The sequence below is a fragment of the Pseudophryne corroboree genome, chromosome 3 (assembly GCF_028390025.1).
Source record: "Pseudophryne corroboree isolate aPseCor3 chromosome 3, aPseCor3.hap2, whole genome shotgun sequence".
Classification (NCBI taxonomy): Eukaryota; Metazoa; Chordata; class Amphibia; order Anura; family Myobatrachidae; genus Pseudophryne; species Pseudophryne corroboree.
Window position 1 is genome coordinate 610,484,124 of NC_086446.1, and position 27,864 is coordinate 610,511,987.

General features: G+C 47.8%; 1 protein-coding gene and 1 non-coding gene across 5 annotated transcripts in view; both read left to right on the forward strand.

Annotated features, from left to right (window-relative positions):
- Positions 1-5,133: 5,133 nt before the first annotated feature.
- Positions 5,134-27,864, forward strand: part of RUFY2 (RUN and FYVE domain containing 2) — a 146,770-nt gene continuing 124,039 nt past the window's right edge. For 2 of the 4 annotated variants that reach the window (XM_063961578.1, XM_063961581.1), the window contains exon 1: positions 7,224-7,307. The gene's annotated coding sequence lies outside the window, so the exon portion shown is untranslated. Of the gene's footprint in view, positions 5,178-7,223; positions 7,308-21,486; positions 21,687-27,864 lie in introns of those variants that run through there. The other 2 variants (XM_063961579.1, XM_063961580.1) reach the window with 2 other exon arrangements.
- On the forward strand, positions 14,342-14,460 carry LOC135066325 (5S ribosomal RNA). Its single transcript, XR_010252575.1, has one exon. It is a non-coding gene; the product is annotated as a 5S ribosomal RNA (ribosomal RNA).

Here is a 27,864-nt window from a genome sequence, read left to right on the forward strand (position 1 = left end):
TCTCTCCACGGCCTTGAGAATATTCACCAAGGTAATGGTGGAAATGATGGTGCTCCTGCGGAAGCAAGGTGTCACTATTATCACGTACTTGGACGATCTCATAAAAGCGAGATCAAGAGAGCAGTTGCTGAACAGCGTATCACTTTCTCTGGAAGTGAAACGGCAACACGGCTGGATTCTATATATTCCAAAGTCGCAGTTGGTTCTTACAGCTCATCTGCCTCTCCTAGGCATGATCCTAGACACAGACCAGAAAAAGGTTTATCTCCCGATAGAGAGAGCTCAGAAGCTCGTGACACTGGTCAGGAATCTATTAAAACCAAAACAGGTGTCAGTGCATCACTGCACTTGAGTCCTGGGAAGGAGGGTGGCATCATTCGAGGCCATTCCCTTCGGCAGGTTCCATAGGAGGACCTTCCAATGGGACTTACTGGACAAGTGGCCCGGATCACATCTTCGGATGCATCGGTTAATCACCCTATCCCCCAGAGCCAGGGTGTCTCTCCTGTGGTGACTGCAGAGTGCTCACCTTCTCGAAGGTCGCGATGATAGAAGCCACCAGAATTCTTCGCTGGGCGGAGAATCACGTAAGCGCACTGTCAGCAGTGTTCATTCCGGGAGTGGACAACTGGGAAGCGGACTTCCTCAGCAGGCACGACGTCCACCCGGGAGAGTGGGGACTTCATCAGGAAGTCTTCACGCAGATTGCAAATCGATGGGAACTGCCACAGGTGGACATGATGGCGTCCCGCCTCAACAAAAAGCTAAAAACGTATTGCGCCAGGTCAAGGGACCCTCAGGCGATAGCTGTGGACGCACTAGTAACACCGTGGGTGTTCCAGTCGGTCTATGTGTTTTCTCCTCTTCCTCTCATACCAAAGGTGCTGAGAATTGTAAGAAAAAGAGGAGTGAGAACAATACTCATTGTTCCGGATTGGCCAAGAAGGACTTGGTACCCGGAACTGCAAGAAATGCTCACAGAGGACCCATGGCCTCTGAGTCTCAGACAGGACCTGTTGCAACAAGGGCCCTGTCTGTTTCAAGACTTACCGCGGCTGCGTTTGACGGCATGGCGGTTGAACGCTGGATCCTAGCGGAAAAAGGCATTCCGGATGAAGTTATTCCTACGCTGATAAAGGCTAGGAAGGACGTGACAGCCAGGGCCGTCTTAACAGTAGTGTAGGCCCCTGGGCACAGCAATGCACTGGGCCCCCTACCCATCCTCCAGTGGTAAGGGTTGGGGGTGCTATCGGCGGCAGCTTTGATGTCCCGCGGGCGGTAGGGGTTGTTCTAACTTTCGCTCAGCATGTAGGACCTGGAGCTGTTATTTCTGCTAAATACTCCTTTACTGCACAGATGGGGCTAAACTGTAGAAGGGGGGATTGGGCTGAATGAAGAAGCCCTGGTACATGACTTTCAGGGTGGTAGGAGGTGTTTAATACACAGGGGAGGGGTGTATAGTGGAGTGGGCTTAATATTCATAATTTTCCGGGGGGGGAGGGCAGCTTGCTTGATTGCAGATATCTCAAGTTTCTGAAAATAGATTTCTTAACTTTGAATGGAATAAAAAAACTAGTAACTCCCACCTTTCAGGAGGTACTGGGGACTTGGGGATCAGAGTTCGACAGCCAGAGCAATTTACTAATGAAAATATAAAACTGCATATTACACATGTGGAGCTGTAGCAGGGACAAGTTGCTTGAAGGCTGATATCTCTGGTTCTTGGCTTAGTAGAGATAAGCTGTTAGTGTCCACCAAAAGGGGAGATTCCCAGCTTTTGGAGAATAGCCTCAGAAAAAACTCTAAGTCAGACAGAACCTGAGATATCTGGCTGGGAAGAGCAATTAACAGGCTTGGATGGGGACCACTGCTTTCAAGTTAGATATCTCCCATTCCCCAGAGCCGATTTTAACAAATCTGGCACCCCTGGAAAGAGGGGACCCTCAGCTATCAGACTAAGGCCCCTATACTCCTGGGGCCCTTGGGCAAGAGCCCATTGAGCCCATATAAAAAGACGGCCCTGGATCTTCCGCTAGGCAAGTGAGGCACATGCCTAGGGGCATCACTTTCGTGGGAGGGCACACAAGGCTGATGAGGCCAGGTGATTATTATTATTATTTTTTGTTGTCATTATGACTTTTTTATATTTTATTATGCAATTGATGGGAGTGAGACAATGGGCAGAACATTGTGATCTGGGAGCTAGTAGTGGAGTGAGGTTGGAATTTCTTTGGTGGCCTCCAGGCATCTAGACTGGCTCCAAAATGATGGGCGCAGCAACATAATTGGGAGGGGGGGGGGGGGGGGTTGGAGGCGACGGGCGATAACGTGCCTATGTTGTCAGAATGTCCAGAGGAATGACTGGTGCAATCCTATAAATAGTTAATGTACAATAGAATGAATGTTGCAATGTCAGAACCATGAGCAGATGTAATTTAGACACTCCAGACAACCACTAGCGTAACTAGAGGCTTGGAGGCCCTGGCAAACTCTCAATGTAAGCCTCCTATTTAATTTCTATAAACCCTTAGGTATACATGTTTTCTCATAGCCAAATTATTTCTGTATCGAGCATATTACAAATACATGATACAGCACAGCAAGATAGTGTCCAGGTCGGGCGCTACCCGCTCAGCAAAGGGGTGCAAAGCAGGTAGGCGCCAGGCAGGAGAGATCCTCACCCTGTCTGTATCCCTGGGCTGCGCCTGGGCCCCCTGCTGTTGCCGGCTGCTGTGCCTGGGAGGGAGGCTGGGAGCTGCATGTTGCAATGATAATGGGTGGGAGGGCAGCAGCAGCGCAATGGCAGAGGCAGGCGGGCACAATGTCCTGGCTGCATGAGCCCCCCCCCCCCCCCCCCCCCCCTGCTGGGCCTGCCACGGCACCCAGGGAATGTGTACTGCTCAACCCCCCTTAGTTATACCTCTGCTTTAATGTTACATGTAATATTTGTGACGGCTGTCTGACCCCTTGCATTGGCAGGGTTGTTTCACAGCTGCTGCTGCTGCTCTCTGGACACAGCACTCAGCTTCAGTTGCCCTTCCTGTATAAGCCTTCCCCCAGACTCCCATTGGCTAGTTACACAGGAGTCTGGGCAGTGGCAGATCCAGGGGGGGCACTCGGGCCCCTGCCCCCCCTGTCATTCGTGGCCTCCATCCCCCGTCCCCTCCCGGCGCCGCACAGGGAGATGACGGGCGCCCGCTGACGTTGTGTTACCAGCGGGCGCCTGTCTCCCTGCACAGCGGCAGCCGGAGGCAGGAGCTCAGTACTGAGCTCTGGCTTCCGGCGCTGTCACTGTGCGGCGTGCGCTATGGGAGAGACGTCAGTCATGACGTCTCTCTCATAGTACTGACTGAGGAGTGGACGCCAAGAGGAGGAGGAGGACTGCAGCGGTCTGGAAGCGGGAACGTGGCTCGGTAAGTATGATGTTTTTTTTCTTCCTTAGTGTATCTACTGGGGGCAAACTATGGGGGGACATTACTACTGGGGGGACATCAACAAGGGGCATTACTACTGGGGGGGACATTACTATTGGGGGCAAACTACTGGGGGCATTATTACTGGGGGGCATTACTACTGGGGGGTCATCTATTGGGGGCATTACTACTGGGGGCAGCCACTGGGGGACATTTTTACTGGGGGCCATCTACTGGGGGCATTATTACTGGGGGGCATCTACTGGGGGCATTACTACTAAGGGGTCATCTATTGGGGCAAACTCCTAGGGGGCATTACTACTGGGGGCAAACTACTGGAGGACATTATTACTGGGGGACATCTACTGGGGGCAAACTACTGGGGGACATTATTACTGGGGGGCATCTACTGGGGGCAAACTACTGGGGGACATTATTACTGGGGTCCAACTACAAAGGGGCTAACTACTGGGGGCATACTACAGGAGGGCATTACTACTGGCGGCATAACTACAGGGGCATTACTACTGGCAGCTTAACTACAGGGGCATTACTACTTGGGGGCTAAACTACAGGGGGGCCAAATTACTGGGGGCATAACTACAGGGGCCAAACTACTGGGGGATAACTACAGGGGACAAACTACTGGGGGCATTACTACTGGGGGCTAAACTACAAGGGGGGCATAACTACAGGGGCTAAACTACAATGGGGCAAACTACAGGGGGGCATTACTACTGGTGGCTAAACTACAAGCAGGCAAACTACTGGGGGCATTACCACTGGGAGGCTAAACTAAAGGGGGCAGGGGAAAACTACTGGGGTCATAACTGCAGGGGCATTACCACTGGGAAAAAAGGGGGGCCTGGACTGCACACCCTAATACTAAATAAATTTATTTAATGTGATAGTATTAGGAATGTTAGGGACCCATGTGATGAAGTCACCTGGCCGCGGTACATGGGCCTGCATATTTGCGCAAATGTGTGCTAAGAACTTCAATTATACTCCATGTTAATTGTGAGAGTTTATTAAAATTATTTTTACTATCAGTATTCTTAGTGCTAGGAGTGTGCATCTGCATCTCTCTTCCTCCAGCATAGTATTAGAAGCCTCAGCATGATAGCACCTCTTGAAATCTCTAGTATTAGGGTGTGCAGTCCAGGCCCCCCTTTTTTCCTCTATATTTGTGTATATATTGTACACTGGAAGGCAAGGCTTCCTTCCTCTGGTATTGGCACCCCTCCCATTTACCCTCAGGTGTTTTAATTAGCTAGGTTCCTGCATTTCAGATCACACATTGAAAGGGCACTATTTAGAGGTAAGTCCTGTATAAATTTATTTAATGTGATAGTATTAGGAATGTTAGGGACCCATGTGATGAAGTCACCTGGCCGCGGTACATGGGCCTGCATATTTGCGCAAATGTGTGCTAAGAACTTCAATTATACTCCATGTTAATTGTGAGAGTTTATTAAAATTATTTTTACTATCAGTATTCTTAGTGCTAGGAGTGTGCATCTGCATCTCTCTTCCTCCAGCATAGTATTAGAAGCCTCAGCATGATAGCACCTCTTGAAATCTTTAGTATTAGGGTGTGCAGTCCAGGCCCCCCTTTTTTCCTCTATATTTGTGTATATATTGTACACTGGAAGGCAAGGCTTCCTTCCTCTGGTATTGGCACCCCTCCCATTTACCCTCAGGTGTTTTAATTAGCTAGGTTCCTGCATTTCAGATCACACATTGAAAGGGCACTATTTAGAGGTAAGTCCTGTATAAATTTATTTAATGTGATAGTATTAGGAATGTTAGGGACCCATGTGATGAAGTCACCTGGCTGCGGTACATGGGCCTGCATATTTGCGCAAATGTGTGCTAAGAACTTCAATTATACTCCATGTTAATTGTGAGAGTTTATTAAAATTATTTTTACTATCAGTATTCTTAGTGCTAGGAGTGTGCATCTGCATCTCTCTTCCTCCAGCATTACCACTGGGGGCATAACTACTAGGGCGCTAAATGACTGGGGGCATTATTACAGGCAAAATTACTACTGGGGGCAATACGGGCATTGCATAAGGGGCACCACTACTATGGGGTCTTTATAAGGGGCACTACCAGTACAGTGGACATTGCATAATGAGCGCTACAACTGTGGGCATTGTATAAGAAGCTCCACCTCACATGCACCAAAGCCGCACGCAAATGTACTTGCCCCTTCCATGGTGCCCCCCCCCCCCCCCCCCGTCATTTTCTTCTGGATCTGCCCCTGAGTCTGGGGACATGCTTATGCAGGTAGTAGAAGCTGAGTGCTGCTTCCCGAGTGCTGCGGCGGTTGTGTAAAACACACAATGCTGCCGATATCTAGCATTATCGTATCATTTTATTAGAGGTGACAACTCTAATTGAAGTACAATAGATAGGAACAGTAGGACGTGCTGAGACTGGTACTTGAATTATGCTATAAACTGGAACAGTATGGGACTTTTAATGCACCATTACAAGCAGTAAGCTGGAACTAGTGTTCAGACTTAGAGGTGCACTTGAAGTTAGGAACAGCAAGACGTTCTGAATAGGTCTTATACAGTAGCAATGGGAGCCGTACTGTGGAGCCAAACACTGAGTATGGCAGTCATAGAGGACATACAGGATCATAATAAGTTGTACTGGCAACGGATGATGCACCTGGTGGGATTTAAATAGGACATGCTGGCTGCTGGTTGGTCGCAGGGGGTCATATGTAGCAAGGCTGGTTGTGGACTGGATAGACTGTGATCAGTAGACCTTGAACAAGATGGTGGCGTGCATGTCTCACTGGCGCCAGGGTAGATGCTAGATCCAAGTGGCCTAAAGGACCTATGATGTCAGGGGGAGGAGCCACATCACCAGGGGGAGGAGCTAGGCCAGCGGGATAGTTCCTCTACTATCAACACCACCAACTACTACTTTAGTAACCCAGTGGCGAGCGGCGCGAAGAGTGGAGAGCGAAGCAAGCCCGCGAGGGTACATTTCGGGTACGGTGTTTGCCTGTGGCCCCTCCCCCTGGGGACGTGGTTCCGCCCCTGGTGACATCAGAGGTCCCTAACCCAACTTGGATTTAGAACCAACCCTGGCACCAGCTCCTAATGCAGTGCTTCTATAAAATCTATCCTGCAGACAGGTGAATGATGAATGTTATGAAACACCAATGTTTAGTACAGATGTGGGCTCTGTTGGGCTAATTTGTGGCATGCATTGGTTGTATAACTCTTTTGCTGTGCTATTTGCATTTTGCTATTTCTTATAGTAATAGGTGCAACACACAGCTATTGCTAGTAAACATCTGTGCGTGGAGTGTGCAAGGGCTACATGGCCACATTGTATCAAAAACTATATGTGTATCACAATGCCCAACTATAATAACAAACCCAGCTCGATGGGCCATTCCTTCCTGCCACCCTATAATAGAAACCTGCAAATGTGTACTTCACCTGTTACCCATCTTACATGACTTGTAGCTCACTATTACATTATGGGTGTTCCCTCAGAGTATTAGTGATTATACTAAACACATGTATCCATTACAAACAGAACTAGGTATAAACATTGTATCTGGTAATACAATTGTATCCATGTGGCAGATACAGCGGCACAGGTATCAGTTGTTGGCGACTCCTTGTTCAGCACACTGGACAGCAACCATGCTTTGTCAGCGTAGAGACACCTCGCTATACCAGAGCTTTTCTCTGGCTACTGCGCAAATATGCTATTCTTCAAGCTGCTGCGCACAATGGCGTGCCTAGCTGCGATGTTACAAGGAGGCACTGCGCATGTGTGATTCGCACTGTCAGTCTCTGGGCGGAATCCTCGTACACAGAAGGAAGGTGGCGGCCGGCTGGCATCTTGCTGAGTGAGGTGAGCTTATCAGCCGGTGGTGCTGGGGATCCTGGGCATTACCAGTCATCAGGGGACGAGTAATGTCGCTGTACTTCCAAGCCGTCTTGGGGTGCACGGTAACTGCAGACAGTATGGAAGCACAATTGCATTTCTTGTAGAAGAACTATAACCATCCCCGGTATGTGGAAGGGCTTTATCAACAAGGGGCCATTGCGAACGGTAGAAGGGCGGGTAATTGCCACAAGCGGAAATTCTGTGTCCCGGTGACTTCAGGAGTGGCCTAGGGGTGGCTCTTATACAGGAGGTCTCATGTAATTCTGTTAGAATGGAAGGAAATGCTGGAACCCCACCCAGCTAACTACTACTGTAATATTATAGGAAAGCTAGAAGTTTATCATTCATATTTTATGTTTAATTTAAACCATAGGAACTATAAATCAGGCTTTCATGCTCTCAGTGGTGTTGGAATAGTTTATTTCTCTAAATGTAATCATTAATAATAATATAATAATAATTATAATAATTATAATAATTTTATTTATATAGCGCTCTTTCTCCAATAAGACTCAAGGCTCTTAACAGATACATAGCATAATATAGTACAGGAAATAATAAAGTACAGAACAGCTTTTCATAAAATACAGAAGCATGAAGATACTAAAGAGACATTATGGAAATGTTTGAGTAAACTTGGTGATTACAGTCATATTAGTATCATAGTAAGGAATTGATACTAGTACAATTAGCCATAAGTAACAGACAGATAGCTGCTGATGCAGCTCATGTGCTGGATACTAAGTGAATTTACATGGGGTTATCAGCACTTTCGCAATACATTTAGCAACTCACTATTGTGACAATTACTTGAATACAATTGTATCTTCCTGCAACAGGCAGACAACTGCCCAGGCAGCTCATGTGCTGGATTCTATGTGTGACAATTCTTTAAATACAATTGTATCTTTCTGTAACAGAGAGCTGCTGATGCAGCTCATGTGCTGGATTCTATGTGAATTTTCAGGGTGCTATCAGCAGTTTCGCAATACATTCAGCAATTCACTATTGTGATAATTATTTGAATAATTTAGCATCTTCCTGTAGCAGACAGACAGCTGCTCAGGCAATTTATGTGCTGGATTCCATGTGAAATTTCATGTTCCCCGAGTTAACATATCGTATACCTGCAATATATCTAGAACTCATTTCATTTGTATTTTTCTGAATATTCTTATATTACCTATTCAGGTTTTATTATTGCTTTGATTCATATGGGATACCTGCAATATATCCAGAACTCATTTCAATTCATGATTATTTGATATCTTTAATGTGTTTTCAGAAATTGATGTAAAGGTTATTTCCTTACCGTATATTCAATTACATGACATACCTTAGTAATTAGGACATACCATTCCTCTTACTGCTCCACCACAATTCCTATGTGGAGAAGTTTGTATGTGTTCCCGCCACTATAAATTTTCTGTGTGGGGTAGCATGCGGGGGGATGCCCAGCACAGGGTAAGTCCGCCCCACATGCTGGGCCCTCCCCCCACCCCCCGCTAACATGCGAGTGCGAGTGATCGCATGTTAAGGGAAGACCTCTGACTGCGCCTGCTTTGTCTGGACTGCGCCCCCCCCCCCCCATGACACAGCGCTGCCTCAAAAATTTCATGTTGACGCCCCTTCCCACCCCGCAAATGCCTATGCCTGTCAGTCTGCCGTCGAATCTCACTGTGTGCGCACGCGCAGTGCGGCTTCTGCGCGTGCGCACACTCCAGAAGGGCTTCAGTGTGTGACGTTCCATGCTGAATTAGACCCTTAGACCCAACCATCGGTCGCACCATTTGAAAGTTGTATTGGCCCCATGTTAGGTGCAGATTGTCCATCAGAATGTAGCCTCCAGTGTGGGCGATTATGAATCATGTGAATAAAGGAAGATTTTAAAAACATTTCTAAGGCCGTGTGTCTCAATCGCAACTGCGACTCTGTGCGCATACGTAGTGGAAAAAATCATTTCTCATACGTCCTAGAGGTTGCTGGGGACTCCGTAAGGACCATGGGGTATAGACGGGATCCGCAGGAGACATGGGCACACTATAAGACTTTGAATGGGTGTGAACTGGCTCCTCCCTCCATGCCCCTCCTCCAGACCCCAGTTAGATTCTGTGCCCAGGAGAGACTGGACACACACTAGGGAGCTCTACTGAGTTTCTCTGAAAGACTTAATGTTAGGTTTTTTATTTTCAGAAAGACCTGCTGGCTACAGGCTCTCTGCTTCGTGGGACTGAGGGGAGAGAAGTCAGACCTACTTCTTCTGAGTTAAGTGCTCTGCTTCTTAGGCTACTGGACACCATTAGCTCCAGAGGGTTCGATCACTTGGTGCGCCTAGCTGCTTGTTCCCGGAGCCGCGCTGTCAACCCCCTCACAGAAGCCAGAAGAAAGAAGCCGGGTGAGTATTAGAAGAACAGAAGACTTCAGTGACGGCAGAAGACTTCAGAGTCTCAGAGGTACCGCTCAACGGTCGCGCTGCGCGCCATTGCTCCCACACACCAACGGCACTACAAGGGTGCAGGGCGCAGGGGGGGTGCACTGGGCAGCAACATACCTCTCCATTGAGCCTGGCTAAACATGTATACAGTGCATAGGCACTGTATACGGACCCCCGCCAGTATAAAACGCTAAAATAATAGCGGGGCTGAAGCGCGCCGAGAAGGCGCGTGGCTTAGGCCTCACACCATGATACAGCGCCATTTTCTCCACAGTTCCCGCCAAAGCACTGTGTACAGCTAGCAGTGTAAACGAAGGGGGGCACAGTGATTTAGTGCATTATAGAATAAAATATAGCACTATCTTAGATAATGGGTGTGTAGTCATTGAGTTGTGCATAAGTGTCTGTGTTTTCCCTGTCAGATATACCCACTATAGTTTTTTAGTGCATATGTGTCGACATGTGTGAGTGCTCTGTTGCAAACAGCTATGGGAATCTCTGTCGGCATCGCCGACTCCTGTTGGTACTTGATTCAGTAGATGCAGTGTCAGCAGGTCGGTAGTGGTATGCTTTTCAAAAGTAAACACTATATGGGAGACACAGTAGTATGTGGGTGACCCTGTCGGCACCAACTGTTATTACTGGGTGTAAATTAACATGCTGTAACTAACTTATACCTGTATATATATTTATATGTATATGTATGGTACGGTTCCATGGGCCTGTAGCTCGAGCACAGACATGGTAGTATTTGTGGGGGAGTGATACTAAAATTATATATGTATACTTCCCTCGGACCCCTCGGGGTCGCAAGAATGTTATTTTGCTTGGTTACTACTCCCTGCTGTCGACGAATACTAGGTTTTCTGTCGACCATAAGGTTTCCTGGTTAGATCCACAACTTGAGCATTCAGTACATGGTCATACACATTCAGAACACATTAATGTCACTAGGGACCCGGCGGTTCTGGACAATCTGCTTATATGTATGATAGATATATATATATATATATATATAGGATATGTGTGTATATGTGTATTACAATATGTATATTCATATTACGATTTCTAATGAATGCTGAAGTAAAAGTATTCCTTCTCATGTGCTGGTCGCTCTGTTGATAAAGCTCTAGGTCGGCCGTGACGAGTTGGTCTCAGATCCTCACAAGGAGTCCGAGTGTTTATTCTTTTCCCGCCGCGGATAGAATACTGTGAAAGTCAACTCCTGGTCGGCACGGGGCCCTGTCACAAAGGATCGTATACAGGAAGCTAAGTTATATTTTATTTATATGCTTTGAATTTATTTGCATTACATGCGCATGGGGGAGTGCTTGTATTCGGAAAGGCATCCGATAGAATTACCCTAGAGAGAGAGGGGATGTTTCTTATGTTGGTTCTTCTCTATAACATTGCGGCAGGCTGCCGTGCGTATACAGGAGGTGTGACCGGGGGAATGCTGAGGCTGACTCCGAGAGATACTGGAGTTTTTCCCTGTGACGGTGTACCGCTGTTTGGGGATGCCTCAGTTAAGTCATTCTCGGCGGATACAACTGGTAAGTCTACCTTCCCTCACAACGGTTGGTGACGCATTCTTTTGTGGGATGCAGTCATTTTAACCTGTTCAATACCGTTCTTTTTTCCCTTTCTGTGCAGATAGTGGAAGGTGAAAAGGTAAGAGCTCTGCAGCCTTGTTAGGTTCGCAGAAGCGGATATCGTCTTCTGTTTCTACCACACCCACCGCATGTCGCTGGGTCTATCTGGCTGGAGCCCACACCGGTGGGAACTCGTCTAATACTCTTCAGTCAGTCCGGGAATTGACTTGGACCTGTTAGTTAATAATAGAACCCAAAGGGGGACATACTGGAGTTTACAGATGATTCCCCTCACTGATTTTTCAAATAGATCTTAGTGATTCCCCTCTGGAAGGGGAGGTAGTATGCGACGCCATATCAGAGTTGCGTCAGGTTCAGGACATTGTCCTGCCGTCCCTGTAAATAAAAAGAAACAAAGATTTCTACTTACGTAGTTGAACTACAGGATGGAATCTCTCAGGCCAGGGAGCCCCAGCACGTAAAGGTAGAAAAGGGTTTAAATGCGTTTTTCTCCGCATTCAGCTTACCTGGGTTGATATCCAGGATTGTCTCTGCCATTTCACTGGAGTGATGGCAGTATGATGGTTTTCTTTCAATAGTAGGAGCCATTGTTATTCTGTACTGAGACGCTCTCCTGATTACGGCGAGGTCAAGAAACAAGTGGTCCAAATCGTTGTTTCTCTCTGACTGTTCTTCAACACAGGGAATGGCTAATGTTCCCAATGACGCAGATGTAGGAGGTGGGTATCAGAGTAGATACTGAACGGTTGAGGTTTTGTTTTTTCCTGTGGAAAGAGGTCTCAGGATCCAGAGTCGGATCAGATTTGCAGTGACAACCCATCAATATGTTCCGCTGATGAAGAAGATGGGTGCGGCCTAAGAGGCCTTTTCGGTGAGCAGGTCAAATGCCAGAGTGGTTTTCACGGGACCAGTTGGACATGTGGTCCTGGTCTCACCTGCACATGCACCGGAATATAATCCTAATGGTCAGGATATCGCTCCTGTGGTGTCTGCACAGTTCTCACCTCCTAGAGGGACGAATGTTTGGGGTCCAGGATTAGATCCTGGTGTCCATGCATGCAGATCACCGAGGCTGGGGAGCAGTCTTTCCAAGGGAAGTATTTCCAGAGGAAAAGGTCAAGCTGGGAAGCTTGTCTGCAATAAGCTTTCTTGAATTAAGAGCTATTTTCTCCTTCATCCACTAGGGGCCACTGGAGTGTAGTTACAATGGGGAGATAGTAGGTGGTATTGGTAGCTGGCACTTTAAAAATTCTCACACTGTGGCTAGCTCCTCCCCTACTATCTCCCCTCCAAGCCAGTCTTAGTTAAGTGCCCGAGGTAGCTGGTTCACTTGGGTTTAGCTGAAGAATTTTCTTCTTTTTTCTTTATTATTTTATTTTTCTTACACACACTCACAGACTGGCAGCTCTGCCACTGCCAGTCTGCACCGTGGGAGCTGCCGGCGGGGTCCCATCGCAGCTGCGTGCGGCTAGGGATGGGCCCCGGCTGAGGGAGACACTGAGCTCTCCTGAGTTGGCGGACACCGCTGCGTGCGGCGCGTGTCGCGGCCACTCCATCCAGCAGAAGATTCCGGCAGCATGGCAGCGGTGAGTATCAAAAATGGTCGGACACCGCTGCGTGCGGCTTGTGTCGGGACCACCCCACCACAGAAGATTCCGGCTGGACGCCGCTGCGTGCGGCGTGTGTCGGGGCCGATCCACCAAGAACACAGTGGTGAGTGAAGTATACTTTATTTGTGGTGGCTATGTATGTTTTTAGAGCAATCTGTTTATTGTTGTACAACCCACTCCAGAAGGGCTCTCTGGGGCTGTAATGTACTTTATTGTATCCTTACCTGTCCTCCTCATGGAGAAACAGACAGGATGATTGGGGGAGGCTGAGTATGGTTTATACAACCCTGACTGAAAAACGGGTGTGTGTCATTCTGATAACCCTCTGCTCCCCCAGCTCCCCGCACCCCCCGCACAGATCCCCACTCAGCGCGACTCACAGAGCCGGCACAGGGATCCCGCTCGAGCGCAAAGCAATGTTTAAATTTGGCGCCTTGTACGGAGGGGGCGGAGCTAAGTCCCGCTCTGTAGAGCGAGCTCAGCGCTCCCTGCTCCCAGGCGGCGACTCGCGCTCTGTTCAGCGCAACACTCCCCGGCGGCGGCTAGCAGATACAGGGCTCTACTAGCGCTGTATAGCGGGCTCAGCGCTCCCCGGCGGTGACTCGCAGGCCCAGCGGAGGGTACAGCTCGCTTCCCGCTTAGTTTTGCAATAAGGCGCCATAGCCGGGGGGCGGAGCTAACTCCTGCTCTGTACAGCGGGCTCAGCATTCTCCGCTCCCCGGCCACTGTTATAGTGTAATAGGCATTTATGTGAGTTTAATGCACATGGTGCTGGGGAGAATGTGATATAGTCAGAGTGGCTCAGCACTAATCCAGTTATCCACTATATAGATTTTATCGCATAGCCCAGAGGAGTTTCACTCTGGCGGCCATTTCCTCCCTGCACAGACCTGGCTTCATATTTGCAGTGTCTCCTATAGCCCAGTGGGCTAATCTTGCATACTCAGAGACAAATACAAATAAAGTCCCAGGTATATTAACAGTTAACCCGCTTTACTCAGTGGGCTCCCAGGTCTCCCCATCGCTAGGCAACAGCTCTGGGATTTGTAACTTTTCGATACTTCAGGCTGCTGAAATATAGATACATTCCTCCTGCAGTAGAGTCCTCTACCCAGCATTTTCCTACTTGCAAATCAGGGAACCTGCTCTATTACAGTAGCTGGGACTCAGCTCAATAATAATTAAAAGGATCTACTGTGCAGTATTTATTTACCTACGGTGTGTGTGTATATATACATATATAGTTATGTTTGTGCATGTATATATATAGATATATATATTTAGGTGCGTGTAGGTATGTATATAGATAAATCCATAAAATACCAGATATAGGGGATAAAAGCCTACGGCCACACCACCCTGAACACGCCCGATCTCGTCTGATCTCGGACACTAAGCAGGGTCAGGCCCGGTTAGTACTTGGATGGGAGACCGCCTGGGAACACCAGGTGCTGTAGGCTACTTCCGCAATGTTTTCTAATAACAACATCTTGCACATAACATTTTCCCCCATCTTTCTCACAGGCTGGTCACCATTTTGAAAAGCCAGCGGAACCTCAGAGAAACATCTGGTGCACCTTAATTAGCGGTACACTAAATACAGGGCGGGGTGTTGCCTTCCCTTTATTATTCCTTCTTGTCACTAGTTACTAATGCTATTTGTAATTGTGGAATGCGTGTAAGGCATCAGACAAATAGCGCTGCGGCTCAGTACGCTAGTAGCGGGTATCTGAACAGGGGTTTGAATCCAAACAAAACTTTAAGGAGAACTCCTATAGCCTAGGGCTAAGACTCCTGTCCCACAGCGCAGCGTTGCTGGTTCAGGTCTCCGCTGCTCCAGAAAGTTTATTTTAATCGTATCGGTCACTACACATTATAGTGCAGACCTTACGTAGGGCTCTGTTTATTTAACCCACCTTTTCTCCTTTCGTTTGTCTCTCCTGGGATAGTCGAAGAATTCCCTCTGAGGTGTGAGGTATGCGGCGGAGCCATCTGCTTCGCCCTCCACGCACCTGCACACCCCTGTTTGATCAATGATGCAGGTAATGTCACTATTATCCAGACAATAGCTCATCAGGTAAGCCCTTGGACTTTGGTTTCCAAGGTCACAGGATCAAATCACAGCGGGACCAAACACACCTTTCCAAAAATAAACTTTGCTAACATTCCATGCATTACTGATGTCTGTTTTCTGTGGATCTGAACCAGTGTCTCAGAATATACAGGTACATAATACAGCAGTTCATCTGATACTGCAGGTAAAGGAGGAGGACACGTCAAGTCCATCAGGGTTCCACGCCATTGACGAAAATGACAGCGACTGGTTCAGTTTCGGATGAGCTGGGCAGGCTCCGGTAGGCGGCCGACAGACACCCGAATACACAATATCAGGTATCAAACAAGGTTTGTTTTCCTATCTTTTCCCCGCAGATGGCAGGAGATGGTATCAGAACCTCTCTAAGGTATACACCTCGGTGTATCGCCGGTCCATCAAGCCGCCGTTTTCCTGAGGCAACCTTGCTCAGGGATCCATCGACATATGCGGCAGCATGGTTCTACCGTATCCGGAGCAGGTAGGTTGGGGAACAATTGTCCTCTAGGTTACAGGATGCTTCGCATCAGGATCAATTGATACTTTGATACAGGTCAGAATCACGATTCTGCTTTATGTTCCTTGGAGGTCTCCATGTCTACAGACTCGGACCCTGCATCTTCGCTTGGGCTGTCTTAACCCGACGACCTCTGGGGCTGCGACAGTGACAAGTAAACATGAAATCCTACGGGGCAGATGGTTCTGGGGAAGGAACTTTCTGCAGGATTTCTTGAACCAATGGAGGTAGGTCCACTTTGATTTCTCCTACTACTGCCCCAGCTCCAAGACAGACCTTTACTGGTCTTCCCTTTAGATTTTTTCGTGCCCTTTCAGGTTTTTGACTCCACACGGGTGATATCTTCGTCGCCAGGGGTTCTCAGGGTAAAAAGGCTGAAGCAGAGGTTCAACATCCTCAGTCCAGTCTGATTTTATGTCATCCTATACACCCATTACACCTGCAGGGTCCCAGGGTAGGCGCAGGTCGATGGGAGAAGGCTTGGGCGGTTACAACCGTCTCAGGAGTCCCTCGGCATGGGTCGGCTGATTTACGATGACAAGAGAGTCATACTGCAGGCTGCGCTCCATAGGTTTCTAACCGCAAAGGGTGTTGATCCCTGTTTTACACATATCATTTGAATTAGGACAGTTCTCAGGCCTTTGTTTTCTTTTCACGTTCCGAAGCCAAGTGGCTCGGACAGGCCTATTCTGGCCTTACAATCCTTTTAGTCTGTGATTGCTAGTTTAAACAAGAAAGGGAGTTTTACGTGTCCCTTGTCTTCAGAGATGCCTGTTTACTGATTTCCGTTGGACAGGCTTTTCTCAGATTCCCCCTTAACAGGATTCTCATTTTCACTGTAAGTCCTTTACTCTTCTCTCTTCCGCTCCCACAGAGTTTAGGAAGATAACAGAATAACTCTTTTTCAAGGGCAGTGGGTGACGTTGGTTCCCTAATGGGACAATTTACTGCTACTATCCCACTCTGTACATTAGGTGGCTTCTGAATATCCGGAGGATCCACGAGCTTCTGATTCGACACAGATCCAATTTATGCTCCGCATAGACGTTTCTCAACACGGTCCGTCAGAGGTTTTTTTTTTTTTTTTTCATTCCTCGGCACCAGAGACTCTATTTCTTCAGTCAAGTTGCGACGTAATGAGTGGTCGCCTCCATTCCTCTCGGAACGTGGGACAACAATCTTGTTTCCAGATCAAGCCACCAGGTCAGACTCCTGGGTGAGGGAACATGCCCCGGAGTTTTGTCAGCTGGTCCGCTGTGGGCGGAGATTTCGGATCGACCTCAGGGCGTTCTGACTGACTCTTTAACCCTTTATTACTCTCGGACGGCAGTAGCCGTGGAGGCCCTCAGGGCTCCGGGGAGTTTTCTGGTTATTCTATCCTGCCTCCTTTTCTATTTCTACTTCATGTTCAGTAACACAGGAGGGGATTATGCGTGCTAGTCCTCTCGGTGGCGCTGGTTGGGCCACGCATGACTTGAAGATACAGATACGCCTGTTGTCAGTAGAGGAGCCTTGGCTCCTACCTCGACTGGACTGTCTACTTCAACAGGCTCCTTTTTTTTTTCTCCTTGTTCAATTTTACACTGGTTTCGGTTACCCGTGTGACTGTTCACGAGACCTCAGAAGGGAGGAGTTCCCTAGTTCGGTTAGGCCTACTGGGCTCCGATTTCAGAAGTCTATTACCTCTTCTCGCTTTTGCCACTTTGGGAAAACTTTATGGAACATAATGAAGATAAAAGGGGGTTTTTCCCCCTTCTTCCAGTTACCATTCATCTTTGGTTTCTCTGGGAGGTTTTTTGCTCCGCTGCGCTTCAAACCACACTGACCGGAATTTTAGGTCTCTGCCTTTTTCGCTTTTCTTCCAAATGAGATTAGCCTAGCGGCCGTAAGTTCGGCCTCTTGTTCAGGGAGTACTCTATTGGCAACTCCCCGGGCTCGGCTTCGGCCTCAGCGGTCGTTTCTTCCAGAGGGGAGGTCCATTTTTCATATAAATCTGACACTAGTGGTTTTCAATCCTCTCTGAATGTTGTCAGGGCTCGTCAACTCTCTCTACAGAGGTCTCAGGCTATTCGATGAAGTGTTTTTTCTTCTTTGCTCTGGACGATGCTCCCGTACTAAATAGCCGGGGCCCCAGCATATGCTGGACAGTTGGATACATCTGATCATCAGACAGTCTTCTTGGCGGTTACTAGGGAACCTCCGTTTTCCAATTCAGCGCGCTTTACGCGCATTGTAAGACCTTCGTGGGCAGCCGCCCGCGGGGTCTCCATGAATATTTTGTCGGGCGGCTACTTGGTCAAACCGACATTCGTTTTGTCAAATTCTACAAGTTTGACACTTTTACGGCCTCTGCATCACTGTTTGGCCGAGCAGTTTTTACAGGACTCTCAGCGCTTTCCCACCCGTTTTTTGGGAGCTCTGGGACGTCCCCATTGTAACTACACTCCAGTGGCCCCTAGTGGATGAAGGAGAAATCAGGATTTTGGTACTTACCGATAAATCCCTTTCTCCGATTCCACAGGGGCCACTGGACGCCCGCCCAGCGCTGTTTCTCCTGATTTTTGTTTGATTAACGATTGCAGATCACCATATGACTGCTTGTTGGGTTCAGGCTAGCCTGGTTTTTTGTCAGGTTCTGTTCCAGGTTTAGTTTGTGTTCGCCTGGTTTACAGGGCGTCGTTAACCTCCTCTACCTTACGGTTTGTTTATTACAGCTCTCCTCGGGCACAGTTTAACGTAGACTGGCTTGGAGGGGAGATAGTAGGGGAGGAGCTAGCCACAGTGTGAGAATTTTTAAAGTGCCAGCTACCAATACCACCTACTATCTCCCCATTGTAACTACACTCCAGTGGCCCCTGTGGAATCGGAGAAAGGGATTTATCGGTAAGTACCAAAATCCTGATTTCAACGAACATATTCTTCGTGATCTGCCCGTGTTAATTCTGTCGGACATCTTGACAGCAGTGGGGTAAGTAAGCCGCTAGGGAGGAACAAGGAGCAAAGCGGCAATGGCAGAAGCCGCAAAAGTTTTCTGCTGGGCGGAAAGACAGGTAAGCGCTATATTAGCAGTCTTCGTTCCGGATGTAGACGACGGAAGAAATAGATTTCCTCTGCAGACGCGATCTCCATCCGGGAGAAATACAGTCGTCATCGAGAAGTTTTCACAGAAGTGACAAGTCTATGAGGAGTGCCTCAATTGGACATGTTGGCGTCTCGCCTCAACGAGAGACCTCAGGGATATTGTTCCAGGTCAAGGGACACTCAAGCTATAGCAATGGACGCCCTCGTGACACCTTGGGTGTTTTCAGTCGGTCTATGTGTCCCCTCCACTTTCACTCTTTCTGAAGGTGATAAACGTAAGAAGAACAAAGGTTCAGGCGATCCTCATTGTTCCGGTCTAGCCAAGGAGGGCTTGGTATCCAGATCTTCAAGATTTACTCATAGAAGATCCCTGGCCTCTTCCTCTACGTGAGGAACTGTTACAGCAAGATCCGGGCGTGTATCAAGACTAACAGCGGCTGCGTTTGACGGCGTGGCGGTTGAACGCCATATCCTAGCCCGAAAGGGTATTCCCAGTGAAGTCATTCCCACACTTCTTCAGGCTAGAAAAGAAGTAACGGCAAAGCATTACCACCGTATTTGGATAAAATATGTGTCTTGGTGTGAATCCAAGAAGGCTCCTACGGAAGACTTTCAGCTGGGTCGTCCTTCTCCATTCTTTGCAAGCAGGTGTGGATGCAGGCCTAAAGTTAGGCTTCATTTCAGTGCAGTTTTGGCCTTATAAATTTTCTTTCAAAAAAGAATTGGCCACCTTTCCGGAAGTTCAGACTTTTGTGAAAGGAGTACTGCACATCCAACCTCCATTTGTGCCCCCATTGGCACCGTGGGACCTTGACGTGGTGTTGCGGTTTCTTGTGTCACACTGATTGGAACCTTTATGAAAGGTTGTGTTAAAATTTCTCTCTTGGAAAGTGGTCATGCTATTGGCATTGGCGTCCGCAAGGCGGGTGTCGGAAGTAGCGGCTTTGTCTCACAAGAGCCCCTGTTTGATCTTCCATGTGGATAGAGCGGAATTGAAACCTCGGATAATAGTTCTGCCAAAAGTGGTTTCTGTGTTTCGCAGAAACCAGCCTATTTTGATGCCTGTGGTTACTTAAGCATTGGCTGATTCAAAGTCTCTCGATGTAGTCAGGGTTTTGAATATTTATGTTGCCAATTTGGCTCAGATTGGGGAAACAGAGGCTCTTTTTGTCTGGTATGATCCCAGCATAATTGGGGTGCCTGCGTCTAGGCAGTCTGTTACACGCTGGGTCTGTGATACGATTCGGCGTGCTCGTTCTACAGCTGGATTGCCATTACCGAAGTCGGTGGAGACCCATTCTACTAGGAAGATGGGCTCTTCTTGGGCGGATGCCCGAGGAGTCTCGGCGGTTCAACTTTGCCGAGCGGCTACTTGGTCGGGTTAAAACACTTTTGCTAAGCTCTATAAGTTTGATACCTTGGCTGATGGGGACCTCATGTTTGCTCAATCGGAGCTGCAGAGTCGTCCGCAACTCTCCCGTCCGGTCTGGAGCTTTGGTATAAAGCCCATGGTCCTTACGGAGTCCCCAGCATCCTCTGGGACTTATGAGAAAATAGGATTTTAATACCTACCGGTAAATCCTTTTCTCTTAGTCCGTAGAGGATGCTGGGCGCCCGTCCCAGTGCGTACTGTGTTTGCAGTTATTGCTTATGGTTACACTCTTGTGGTGTTTCTTTTCTGTCAGGCTGTTGCTGACGTTGTTCATGCCATGGCATGTGGTATCTTATTATTGGTTGTGTTGACACACAGGTTGTGTTACATATTCTCTCAGCATGTGGCTGTGTATTTTTCATGCCGTTGGCTGGTGTTCTATTGAATGCCACGTTCTGCAGCATGTTCGAGGTGTGAGCTGGTATGACACTCACCGTGTTTAAACAATAAATTCTTTCCTCGAAATGTCCGTCTCCCTGGGCACAGTTTTCTAACTGGGGTCTGGAGGAGGGGCATGGAGGGAGGAGCCAGTTCACACCCATTCAAAGTCTTATAGTGTGCCCATGTCTCCTGCGGATCCCGTCTATACCCCATGGTCCTTACGGAGTCCCCAGCATCCTCTACGGACTAAGAGAAAAGGATTTACCGGTAGGTATTAAAATCCTATTATAACTGCATCTGCATCCAACTCGGAATCAGGCCTTTAATATTTTAGAGCCTCCAAATACTCACAGCTTTGTAGATGTATGGATGATACTACTTTGGGAATACTATGGGTAGAAGCCGCCACCACACAGCAAATGCTGAGACCCTGTGGTTACCCTAGGTGGTTGCTAGAGGGATTACAACTGGAAAACTAAGATTACAGGCAGTATTGATATTAAACAGGTCAAGTGAATGATAGACAACACAGTAATAAGAAAGAGCTAGATAATGATCACAGTCAGTGTTCGACTAATAAGATACAAACAAAATTGATACTAGAAATGTGATAACAAATCTGGGAATAACTGAGGCAGAACTGAGATGGTAATGGAAGACTTTATTACAGGATATGTGTGTAAAGGTGCTGCACTGCAAACAGTCACAAGTATACAAGTTATTGTATATTCTGTTGAGAGAATTGACCTGAGTAGATGGGAGCCAGACTGGACAGGTAATAATGCAGGTAACCAGGGTGAGCAGGTAGCAGGACTGTAGTCACAGGAAACGGGACTGGTCTATTAATTATATGGCAGGTATTGCTGGTGCAGGTAACAGAATAGAAGCATCAGTATATATATATATATATATGAGAGTATGCACAGGTAACAGGACTGAAGAGACAGAAGACAGGTCTGTATAATGAGCATACACAGATACAGCACTGGGAGGTGGTTTGCACATTAATAATAGATGGTGTCAGTGAGTCAGGAGCAGAATGATTACCAGGCATTGGCAAGGAGTCTGGGCTAGGACAGGAGCCAGATGAAGCAAGGGGATCGCAGAAAGAGGAGAGGGACAAAAGCAGAGACAAGCTGAAAACCTGAGGAGCAGCAGAAGTTCAAAATCCCTACGGGTCCTGGTGAGTATTTTAACCCTAATCCTAACCCTCCCCTCCCGCAGCCTATCCCTAAACTACCCCTCCCTCAGCCTAACCCTATCCTTTCCCCTAGTGCCTAACCCTAAACCTAACCCTAACCCCAGTACTTACTGGTGGGATTCTGATCATCAGGATTTCATCCCCTGGGATCCTGACCACATCCCCTTCAGACTGCTGGAGGGCGGTTAATGCTATGGGTCTTCAGCGAAGAACATTTGCATTTGCAGAGGAATGTCACCAATCTTGCAGATTCTGGAATTTAGGAAGCAATATTTTTAAGGTGTACATTGTATTCATAGCTCTAACCTTTATTAATTGCTCTTATGCATTAATTGCTTTGATATAGTATAGTGCTGTGTGATACCATTCTAGATTTGAGGTGGGCACAGTTGCAAGTTTTGCATTGGGGACCTTAGAAACTTATTCCTATGCTACTAATATATAGTGTATTAACCTATCCGGAACCCGAAAACTACTAGGTATAAAAGGCAGCTCAGTAACACCATGAGGTATTTCTACTTAAAGTCTAATTTATTTATTTAAAATATATATATATATTGATTGTGCGCATACATACACAGGTGGAGTATAATTATTAGTCCACCGGACTATGTACGCACAGAATCAATTTTGGGCGCAAAACAGTTTTCCACAGAGCTGTATTAGAATAATATTACCATTACACACAATTAGAAACCATGCAGCTCCCACAACGTAGTCTGAAATGTCCTACTATTAGCAAACATACAATAATTTAAACCAAGGGAGCGCAAAAATATTCCATATTTATTATAAAAACACAGTGGATATAACAATTACAAGTTATTTAAAAAGCTAAAAATTGCACTATCGGATTTAGACTCTCCAACCATAAATCTCTTATGGGATCTCTAATATTGTGATCACACCATATACCTGCAATATTCCCTTTTTCACTTTCCTATGTTAGCTGTGAGTAGGAATATCAACAGATAAGGAATGTCATTTGTATCCAATTATTCCATGCGCATTTTAAACATCATTTGATAATGACAGTCTGATTAGATGTTGAATAGTGTATGTCACACAGTCCCAGATAGTATTTAGGTTCTCACCCTTTTCAGTGAGCGGTATTGCGCTATGCTCCACCTCCGTTAAACTCAGTCTCTGAGTGTAAGTCCATATACCGGTATCTCTAATGCCGTGTTGAGAGCAATCAGCTCCGGCCAATGCAGGCTTTAGCGAACCCACCAGGCGGGTATTATCAGCGTGTTTCCCTGTTACCTCTTGGTCGCTGGATGGTATTACGGCTCCGGTACCTATTGCAGATATGGCATAACAAGGAGGGAGGGCGCTTTCTCCGCAGCAGTTGTATAGAGTTTTGGATGGCAGTCTGTCTCCAATATTAAGTGTCCTTTAACGCGTTTCTCCGTTCTTAAGCAATAACGGTTTCATCAGAAGACTCAGAGACTGAGTTTAACGGAGGTGGAGCATAGCGCAATACCGCGCACTGAAAAGGGTGAGAACCTAAATACTATCTGGGACTGTGTGACATACACTATTCAACATCTAATCAGACTGTCATTATCAAATGATGTTTAATATGCGCATGGAATAATTGGATACAAATGACATTCCTTATCTGTTGATATTCCTACTCACAGCTAACATAGGAAAGTGAAAAAGGGAATATTGCAGGTATATGGTATGATCACAATATTAGAGATCCCATAAGAGATTTATGGTTGTAGAGTTTAAATAGCTTTTTAAATAACTTGTAATTGTTATATCCACTGTGTTTTTATAATAAATATGGAATATTTTTGCGCTCCCTTGGTTTAAATTATTGTAATTTCTCTAACGTCCTAGTGGATGCTGGGGACTCCGAAAGGACCATAGGGAATAGCGGCTCCGCAGGAGACTGGGCACAAAGTAAAAGCTTTAGGACTAGCTGGTGTGCACTGGCTCCTCCCCCTATGACCCTCCTCCAAGCCTCAGTTAAGATTTTGTGCCCGAACGAGAAGGGTGCAATCTAGGTGGCTCTCCTCAGCTGCTTAGAGTAAAAGTTTAAATAGGTTTTTTATTTTCAGTGAGACCTGCTGGCAACAGGCTCACTGCATCGAGGGACTAAGGGGAGAAGAAGCGAACTCACCTGCGTGCAGAGTGGATTGGGCTTCTTAGGCTACTGGACATTAGCTCCAGAGGGACGATCACAGGCCCAGCCATGGATGGGTCCCGGAGCCGCGCCGCCGGCCCCCTTACAGATGCTGAAGCAAGAAGAGGTCCATAAATCGGCGGCAGAAGACTTTCCTGTCTTCATAAGGTAGCGCACAGCACTGCAGCTGTGCGCCATTGCTCTCAGCACACTTCACACTTCGGTCACTGAGGGTGCAGGGCGCTGGGGGGGGCGCCCTGGGAAGCAATGAATTTACCTTATTTGGCAAAAAATACATCACATATAGCTCCTGGGCTATATGGATGTATTTAACCCCTGCCAGTTTTCCAGAAAAAAGCGGGAGAAGAACCCGCCGTGAAGGGGGCGGGGCCTATCTCCTCAGCACACAGCGCCATTTTTCCCACACAGCTCCGCTGGTAGGAAGGCTCCCAGAATCTCCCCTGCATCCTGCAACTACAGAAACAGGGTAAAAAAGAGAGGGGGGCACTTATTTGGCAAAATAACAGATATAAGCAGCTATAAGGGATAGACACTTATTGTAAGGTTGTCCCTATACATATATAGCGCTCTGGTGTGTGCTGGCAAACTCTCCCTCTGTCTCCCCAAGGGGCTAAGTGGGTCCTGTCCTCTATCAGAGCATTCCCTGTGTGTGTGCTGGGTGTCGGTACGTGTGTGTCGACATGTATGAGGAGGAAAATGATGTGGAGGTGGAGCAATTGCCTATAATGGTGATGTCACCCCCTAGGGAGTCGACACCTGAATGGATGGCCGTAATTAAGGAATTACGTGACAGTGTCGGCACGTTACAGAAAACTGTTGACGACATGAGACAGCCGGCAGCTCAGTTAGTGCCTGTCCAGGCGTCTCAAACACCGTCAGGGGCTATTAAACGCCCGTTACCTCAGTGGGTCGACACGGACCCAGACACAGACACTGACTCCAGTGTCGACGGTGAAGAAACAAACGTATTTTCCAGTAGGGCCACACGTTACATGATCACGGCAATGAAGGAGGTTTTGCACATCTCTGATACTGCAAGTACCACAAAAAGGGGTATTATGTGGGGTGTGAAAAAACTACCCGTAGTTTTTCCTGAATCAGATGTATTGAATGAAGTGTGTGATGAAGCGTGGGTTACCCCCGACAAAAAACTGCTAATTTCTAAAAAATTATTGGCACTATATCCCTTCCCACCAGAGGTTAGGGCTCGTTGGGAAACACCCCCTAGGGTGGATAAGGCGCTCACACGCTTATCAAAACAAGTGGCGTTACCGTCTCCAGAAACGGCCGCCCTTAAGGAGCCAGCAGATAGGAGGCTGGAAAATATCCTTAAAAGTATATACACACATACTGGTGTTATACTGCGACCAGCAATCGCCTCAGCCTGGATGTGCAGTGCTGGGGTGGCTTGGTCGGATTCCCTGACTGAAAATATTGATACCCTGGACAGGGACAATATATTATTGACTATAGAGCATTTAAAGGATGCATTCCTATATATGCGAGATGCACAGAGAGACATTTGCACTCTGGCATCAAGAGTAAGTGCGATGTCCATTTCTGCCAGAAGAGGATTATGGACGCGACAGTGGTCAGGGGATGCGGATTCCAAACGGCATATGGAAGTATTGCCGTATAAAGGGGAGGAGTTATTTGGGGGCGGTCTATCGGACCTGGTGGCCACGGCAACGGCTGGGAAATCCACCTTTTTACCCCAAGTCACCTCGCAGCAGAAAAAGATACCGTCTTTTCAGGCTCAGTCCTTTCGTCCCCATAAGGGCAAGCGGGCAAAAGGCCACTCATATCTGCCCCGGGGCAGAGGAAGGGGAAAAAGACTGCAACAGACAGCTTCTTCCCACGAACAGAAGCCTTCCCCCACTTCTGCCAAGTCCTCAGCATGACGCTGGGGCCTTACAAGCGGACTCAGGCACGGTGGGGGCCCGTCTCAAGAATTTCAGCGCGCAGTGGGCTCACTCGCAAGTGGACCCCTGGATCCTGCAGGTAGTATCTCAGGGGTACAAATTGGAATTCGAGACGTCTCCCCCTCGCCGGTTCCTGAAGTCTGCTTTACCAACGTCTACCCCCGACAGGGAGGCGGTATTGGAAGCCATTCACAAGCTGTATTCCCAGCAAGTGATAATCAAGGTACCCCTCCTACAACAGGGAAAGGGGTATTACTCCACGCTGTTTGTGGTACCGAAGCCGGACGGCTCGGTGAGACCCATTTTAAATCTGAAAGCCTTGAACACTTACATAAAAAGGTTCAAGTTCAAGATGGAGTCACTCAGAGCAGTGATAGCGAACCTGGAAGAAGGGGACTACATGGTGTCTCTGGACATCAAGGATGCTTACCTCCATGTCCCAATTTGCCCTTCTCACCAAGGGTACCTCAGGTTTGTGGTACAGAACTGTCACTATCAGTTTCAGACGCTGCCGTTTGGATTGTCCACGGCACCCCGGGTCTTTACCAAGGTAATGGCCGAAATGATGATTCTTCTTCGAAGAAAAGGCGTCTTAATTATCCCTTACTTGGACGATCTCCTGATAAGGGCACGGTCCAGAGAACAGTTAGAGGTCGGAGTAGCACTATCTCAAATAGTACTACGACAGCACGGATGGATTCTAAATATTCCAAAATCGCAGCTGATTCCGACGACACGTCTGCTGTTCCTAGGGATGATTCTGGACACAGTACAGAAAAAGGTGTTTCTCCCGGAAGAGAAAGCCAGGGAGTTATCCGACCTAGTCAGGAAACTCCTAAGACCAGGCCAGGTGTCAGTGCATCAGTGCACAAGGGTCCTGGGAAAGATGGTGGCTTCTTACGAAGCGATTCCATTCGGCAGATTCCACGCAAGAACTTTTCAGTTGGATCTGCTAGACAAATGGTCCGGATCGCATCTTCAAATGCATCAGCGGATAACCCTGTCTCCAAGGACAAGGGTGTCTCTCCTGTGGTGGTTACAGAGTGCTCATCTCCTAGAGGGCCGCAGATTCGGCATTCAGGATTGGGTCCTGGTGACCACGGATGCCAGCCTGAGAGGCTGGGGAGCAGTCACACAGGGAAAAAATTTCCAGGGCTTGTGGTCAAGCATGGAAACGTCACTTCACATAAATATCCTGGAACTAAGGGCCATTTACAATGCCCTAAGTCAGGCAAGGCCTCTGCTTCAGGGTCAGCCTGTATTGATCCAGTCGGACAACATCACGGCAGTCGCCCACGTAAACAGACAGGGCGGCACAAGAAGCAGGAGGGCAATGACGGAAGTGGCAAGGATTCTTCGCTGGGCGGAAAATCGTGATAGCACTGTCAGCAGTGTTCATTCCGGGAGTGGACAACTGGGAAGCAGACTTCCTCAGCAGACACGATCTTCACCCGGGGGAGTGGGGACTTCACCCAGAAGTCTTCCACATGATTGTAAACCGTTGGGAAAAACCAAAGGTGGACATGATGGCGTCTCGCCTCAACAAAAAACTGGACAGATATTGCTCCAGGTCAAGGGACCCTCAGGCAATAGCTGTGGACGCTCTGGTAACACCGTGGGTGTACCGGTCAGTGTATGTGTTCCCTCCTCTTCCTCTCATACCAAAAGTACTGAGAATCATAAGAAGGAGAGGAGTAAGGACTATACTCGTGGCTCCGGATTGGCCAAGAAGGACTTGGTACCCGGAAATTCAAGAGATGCTCACGGAAGACCCGTGGCCTCTACCTCTAAGACAGGACCTGCTCCAGCAGGGACCATGTCTGTTCCAAGACTTACCGCGGCTGCGTTTGACGGCATGGCGGTTGAACGCCGGATCCTGAAGGAAAAAGGCATTCCGGATGAAGTCATCCCTACCCTGATCAAAGCCAGGAAGGATGTAACCGTGCAACATTATCACCGTATTTGGCGTAAATATGTTGCGTGGTGCGAGGCCAGGAAGGCCCCTACGGAGGAATTTCAACTGGGTCGATTCCTGCATTTCCTGCAAACAGGACTGTCTATGGGCCTCAAATTAGGGTCCATT